We start from the raw sequence: 7,071 nt of genomic DNA, 5'->3' as shown, positions 1-7,071 counted from the left end.
ACAGCACTACCAAGCTTCTAAACCCACAGTGCCAATGACATCACTTATTAGAGGCTACCTGCAACATGGCAGGAGTGTTTGAAGGACTGTAACCCAACTCCATCAGAACAATAAACATGTGCCTCTCTATAGGCAGATGTGACCAAAGACCAGAAGGAGGGAGTAATGCAAGATTTCCTCTGACTTGTCAAACTGTGAATCACCGTCTGTCCCACACAATGGGGATACACAGCCACTCACAGGCCTTCCAGCCTTTGCCCCCTTTTAGCAAAGTACACAGTGGACCTTCATAGTGGGATTCCTGTCACCTCACTTTCTATTCTTCCTCAGCCTCTTTGACACACAGGGAATCTGAGAGTCTTTTTTGTAACAGTGTGAGGTTTGCTGTCAACTAAAGCGAAACACCAGAAAGTTTTAACCCAGACCAGTCCCTCAGAATCCATGCAAGATAGGGAAAGAGGCCAAGTAAGATGGCCTAGATCACAGAGGCCCTGCTATAAAGGATATTTCAGATGGAGTTAGCCAGATCAACCACAGAACTCAGAGATAGAAAACTCCTATCTCTAAAACAAATGCATGTTACAGTTCCAGCATGACTTGCTGGATGTCCAGGATGCAAAACAGAAGTATGTATTTTAATTCACACTTCTGCTGGCTCAATGCCATCATGCACAAAACCAACCATGAACAATGATAATGCAAACCCCAAATCAGGGTAAAAGACCCAAAGTCTATGATCATGAGCCATGCTAAATTCCTAGGAAAAGTTTTAAGTCTTGGTTGTGTGCCATGAAGGGACCTGTTCATGACTCTGGTCAAGCTCAACACCCATGTCACTGCTAGTTTAGGGACTTTGTTTAGCTGCTAATAGCAGGAACCCCAAACTCAAAGTTTCAAACAAATCAGGACTTTTCCTCTCTCTCCACAGAGACAAGTGCTGGTGTTGGTGTTATTCTTTTGTTTAAAAAGAAGAAAAGAGAAATGCTAAGGCATGAGACATGTTGACTATAAGTTTATTATAAGGCCTGGCAGAGTAGGGAGACTAACAAGAGGATACGAACAGGGTAAATGGCTGACCGCCATGGCCGGTCGCCATAAAGAGGTAGAGAGAGAGAGCATAGGTGAGGGAGAGAAAGAGAATAGAGAGGAAGCAGCAAGGAAGCAGAGAGGAAGAGAGAGTAAATGGGCAGGGACAAGATGACAGTGGAATCGACTTTCCCAGCCTTGCTTGGGACAACGGTAGGCGAGTCTTCCTATAGTCTATAATACACAAGCCACATGCTACAAGCAAGAAGGCAGGTGTCTTGCAGCCCGCTACTATGGATGGAGGACTTGGGGGTGGCTGTCCATGCAGCCTGCTGGCAAGTCTCTGTTATTCTTTAATCATTGATTCATGTAAAATCTTATCCTTCTCAAGAACTCTGATGCTTTTGACGACTGGTAGTCTTGCCAGCTTAAAGCAAAACAGATTCCAGGAACAGGTATTTTGGGGTTTATCTATGTGAAGATAGGAAAGTGTAAGATGTATGAGGGTCTGAGAATGTAGTTATGAAGGTCTGAGGATGGAAAGGTCTAACACGGTGGATAAATGCAAGTTATGAAGGTTTGAGAATGGAAGGTATAAAGGTCTGAAAATGGAAGGTCTAAGACGGTAATGTAAAGTGTATAAATTAAAGTTATGAAGGTCTGAGGATAAAAAGGCTTAAGTGATGATAAAGTGAGTTGAGACATTAAAAAGAATGAAATATGTTCTGGATTTCTCTATTTCTCATGCTACTGTTCATAGTCAGTTCTACAATACCACTATGAGATCATAACTACAAGGTCAAGATTAAGATGCTTTTCATTGTCCTAGAAAAAATTCTGTCAATTTTAAAATGATAATGCTTTCAGCCAAGTTGCTTCTAACATGAACAAGCTGTTAATGTGTCTAATACTTGTGTTTCCACAAACTCTAAGGATTCTTGTAAGTTCCAGGGAGCCGAATCAGATCCAAACAGGTCAGATTCACTCCAGGTAATATTCAACCTTTCCCCAGTCCCAAATTCCCTTCCATCATGTTGGGACACCTCGGGAACCCCTCCCTCATCTTACAATCTTCCCCTCAAGTGACAGGACCTAATGAAATTTTTTTTCTAAACTTAACCTTGTTCTCTGCTCTGTCAACGTCTTGCCAGGTCTAAGAGGTATGAGGGAGTTCTGTACAGCCTGGACTGCTATGAAACAACCAGCTACCCCAGGACGTGGCACACCCTAACCTTCTTGGGTCCCCCAAAGATGGTCAATGCCCCCACGTCAGCAGGAAGCAGTCTTGAGAATTTGATGCCCTTATTCCTTAACCTGCCATGTCTAACACTCCACCTTTGTTTTTTAATAATAAGTAGAGGTGGGAATGAAAGGTTCAGGCATTATGCTGGCCTGCCCCTGTTACCTGGTGGAACAGGCAGTACCCTGGTCAGCCCAAGGTTCCATGGGAACTAAGTCTGCACACAGGTGCAGAGGACCCCTTTAAAAAGACAGATCCCTGCCCATTGACTCTCTTCCTCTCTGCTTCCTTGCTGCTTCCTCTCTACTCTCTCTCTCACCTATGCTCTCTCTCTGCCTCTCTATGGCGACTGGCCATGGTGGTCAGCCCTATTCTTCTACTCTTCTTAGTCTCCCTACTCTGCCAGGCCTTATAATAAACGTATAGTCAACATGTCTCATGTCTCAGCATTTCTCTTTTCTTCTTTTTAAACAAAAGAACAACAGTTGGACCTACACTATTACAAAAGGAAGTCACAGTTCTCAGAGTGTTACCCAGAATGCCTGGACAGATACCTTGGTAAGGAAATGGGAATGCAAACAGTGTACCAGCATGCTAGTCTCAACAGAAATTTCTATAGGAACTCTCTATGAGTTCCATTTATTTTGCACCCAGAACTCAGCCACATAGTGATGTGTTATTGCTGGGGAGGCTTGAAGAACATGATGCCACTCAAGCCTTGTTATGAAAGGAGAAATTAGAGGACTTGGGGATGTCTCTGTGGGAAGGGCCACTGTGGTGCCTCCCTGATCAAAGGCCAGTCTAGACAACGTGGGACCCAGAAAGCTGCTTAGCTCACAGATAGGGCCAAGGTTCTGATGTCGAGCTGCCCTTCAGCTGAGCAGCCTGTGTTCCTAGCTTCTGGTTTTAAGTTTTGAAACAATTCACTTATAAAACAGTTTTAACAATCCTTAAAAAAACAAAATCTTTTTAGTATCAAGTAGTTATAAAATAGCCAATTGTGTGTGTCTGGATATTGCCTTGTTTTCATTATTTAAGGAGTTGGTAATATTTTGTTACAAATTGCTGGGCCTAACTATAATGAGCTATTTCAAAGAAATATTTTGCTAAGACCATTAATCTGTTTATCTATAGGCAATTCTATTTCTTTGGGTATTATAAGGGAAGATCTAGTTTTCCTGGAGTTTTGCCTAGTTTGACGATGTCTCCTTTAGAAATGGAGTCGGTCTAATTGTTCACACAGCTCAAGAGACAGCTGACATACCACTACAACAGCTCTCCTATTTTAATGTATCTATCAAGTGACCATTTGCATTCATGCTCTTCATTATGCCATTAGGTCTTACATGGTACAGGAATAAGATTGTTTTTAAAGAATTCCATTGCTGACTCATCAAATGGAAGCCTTCTTGCCCACTCTAAGTTAAATGGGGTATAAATTCCCCCAATCCCTTAGGCTTATGTCTTTTATTTCCTGTTTATCCTATAATAATGTGTGTCAGGTGTGGTTAAACCTGCATACCTTTGAAAGAATTTTGATTTGCCTATTAATTTGTGGGGGGGAGGGGAGGTAAATTCTTAATGTCCAGGAGTTCCATCGTGAAGAATCGGCCTATTCCTTAAGTGTTGCTTGTGACACCCAAACCTTTACCTGCAGCACATTCACAGACATGACTTATGTCACCCGATGCATATTCTGATCCTTACTGAGGCCTACCCAAGTGACACTGTGATTTCATGCATTGGACCCATTCTCGAAACTGTGTCTTCTGTGCAGTCTCCTTAGTGCCACAGGGGTCCCCTGCAGATCCATGGCAGAAGGTTTTCCTAGAATGCCAGAGGCCCAAGGTTTAAAACCCAGACTGTCAAAAGCACAAAAGGCCCAAAGTAGTGCTGAACACTGTGTAGAGCCCTGAAACACTAGAGACCTCTGTGTCCTCATGCAGAAATCAGGCAGGTGAATGGGCTTCACACCAGCAGAGATTACACAGCTATGTTGACTGTGAGATCAAATGTGCCTCTTTCAATGATGTTCACTGAATAAGGTTTCCTAAGCTCCCCCCAGATCAGGTGTATACTCATTCACCTACCCACTGGCCGGTAAAAATGTGAGCATCATCTTGCTAGACCAAACCCTATGCCTCCCCAAACCACCCACTCATATGCACAGTCCTAGGGCCTCCTGAGACTTTATTGAATGAAACCGCCACACAAAATGAGAACCTCCAGGCAGTAGCCCTTTCTCTGCACAGTGGTGGCCAAGCTCAAGGAGTTGTTCTCTACTGCAGAGAAAGAACCCAGGAAAAAACAGAGGGGACCTCATAATGCTCTCTGAGTGGTGAGAGAATTAAGACTACATAACTGTGTGGTCAGTGTGCCAGCCAGCAACATGGAGTTCCCCAGAGAAATGAGTTATTTTCTCCTATCTGTGTAGTGGTGGCCAACGACTCAGCTACTGGTGTCAGAATATTAGTATTCTCTCTCTTTGTCTCTCTCTGTGTCTCTGTCTCTGTCTCTCTCTCACCCCACATACACATTCACACACACACACACACACACACACACACACACACACACACACACACGGGGGGGGAGAGAGAGAGAGAGAGAGAGAGAGAGAGAGAGAGAGGGGCTCACACAAGGATCTGATCATTTTAAATTACTCAACATTAATTTATATAATAAACAATTGCCTACTTCTCACTATGAACTGAGAAATACTGAAAATTCTCAAGAAATGGGACCTAATAGGACAGTAATGAAGAGACGAGAAGGCAGGGAGGGAGGCGGTGAGGAAGGAGGGAGAGAGGGACATATGTTTGTTCTTACCCTTGTACTCTGCTTCTTGTCCTAGTTAAAGTAGATGCTGGTAAGCAGAACACTTGGCAAAATGACATGAGATTGCATGTGCCTGTGTTAGTGTGTATACGTGTGCCTGTGCAAGATTCCAGTGTGCCCATTTGTGGTGTGATCATTGTTGTGGGAGTGGCGTCGATCTCACCCTTCAGTCTGTATGTCTTGTATAGTAACTTCCATGTGGTCTTGTGAGAGCTGGGTTGCTGTTTCCTTGAAATTGCCTTAAAATCACTGAGAGTGTCACTAGAGCCACCTTTTTTTCTGAGACTGTTTAAACCTTGATGTCTACCCAAAGTCATTAGCAATTTATCTTGTCATGTACTGCTCTATTAGGAAATCAAGAGATGACACTGGATTTATGGGATGCATCAGACTATTAAGTTTTAATGAGAATCCAAAATTCATCTTATTATTTCTTTCTGGTGTCACATAGTGAGATTAATTTGCATCCATAGAAGAGAAGGAAAAGTTAAATGATGGTGTGTGAAATGGGAGCTTGTGGTTTACAGTGTTCACTGTGGAACCATCTTCTTCTGGAACAGTGGTTCTCAACCTTCCTAATGCTGTGACCCTTCAATACTGTTCCTCATGTTGTGATGACCCCACAACCATAGAATTATTTCATTCCTACTTCATAAATGTAATTTTGCCACTGTTATTAATCATAATGTAAAAATTTGGCATGCAGGACAGTCTGATACATGACCACCCCCAAGGGGTCGCGACCCACAGGTTGAGAATCTAGGGTTTACTACTGCTTTCCTGTTTGTGTGTGATGCTCTGCAGAATGGAAAGCTATTCTCTCCCTTTCAAACAGTTCCTGAGTGTAATCCAACATCCATTACTCAGTTCCACGAATTCAGTTTTATATGTAATAGAAATCCAAAATGAAACAAAATATGAAGACATGATAAAGAAATAAAGAGAAATTGAAAAGGGTCAGGTAGAAAAAGATAATGGGGAAATCAAAGAAGAGATAGATGGATAGATAGATAGATAGATAGATAGATAGATAGATAGATAGATAGATAGATCTGGGGAGGTAGGTAAAAGAGAAAGAATGAAGAGGAGTTGGAAGAGAAGGGAGAAGAAAAGCAACTATAAAATTACCACCATTAACACTTCATCCTCCTTCTAGAAGTTGTTTGAGATGGCCTACAAAATTAGCTTTGATTACCACTTCAGTATGTAGAATTAAATAAAGCAATGACCCAACATTTAAAAAATAATAAAGAGGAAGAAGCATCTAGTGAGGCAGGGAACGCTGCTGACCAATGACATTTACAAACACCCAGTGTCTCCATTGTTTGAGTGCTGATGCTGAGGTAAAGCTAAGAATCTCTGAAATGTCAGAGTGCATCACAGCCAAGCATGTGACAGGGGAAAGTGGCTGTTCTTTCCAATTACCCCAGCTCATAGATGCCCTTGCAATAGCACACTCTCTGTGCAAAGAGGGTGTGCTTCTGGGAAGTTTCTCTTCGGAATTCAGCTCCTTCATTTTAAAGGAACTTAAGGAAAGAACATCTTCCAAAGCCTTGGCTACAGGTCCGCATGATCTGCCATGTGAATGAGCTATCTAGATGTGTTGCCTAGCAGAACTTTAGATGGCTAATAATGCCTGCAGATCACCATCTCAGAAATTACAGGAAAACTACTGCATAGAGCCAGGTCTGCCACAAAATAGTTTCAATGTACTATTATTTAAAATAGCTTGGTAAGAAGCAAGAAAGGGTGATGGGGAGGTTGGGAATTCAGTTGTAGAGAGGGAGGAGGGATGAGAATTCAGTTGTGGAAAGGGAGGATGGATGAGCAAAAGGGCCAAGACGAGGCTGGAGAGACCTGCAGAAACAGTGGACCTGACCTACTGATAGAATGGAGACCCTAGTTATAAACCTGGGGAAACAGCATTGGACCAAACCAAATCCTCTAAATGTGGGTACCAGCTAGGA

This window comes from Cricetulus griseus (genome assembly GCF_003668045.3).
Source record: "Cricetulus griseus strain 17A/GY chromosome 1 unlocalized genomic scaffold, alternate assembly CriGri-PICRH-1.0 chr1_1, whole genome shotgun sequence".
Lineage (NCBI taxonomy): Eukaryota > Metazoa > Chordata > Mammalia > Rodentia > Cricetidae > Cricetulus > Cricetulus griseus.
The sequence above is the reverse complement of the archived record's forward strand: the minus strand, read 5'-3'. Positions refer to the sequence as shown.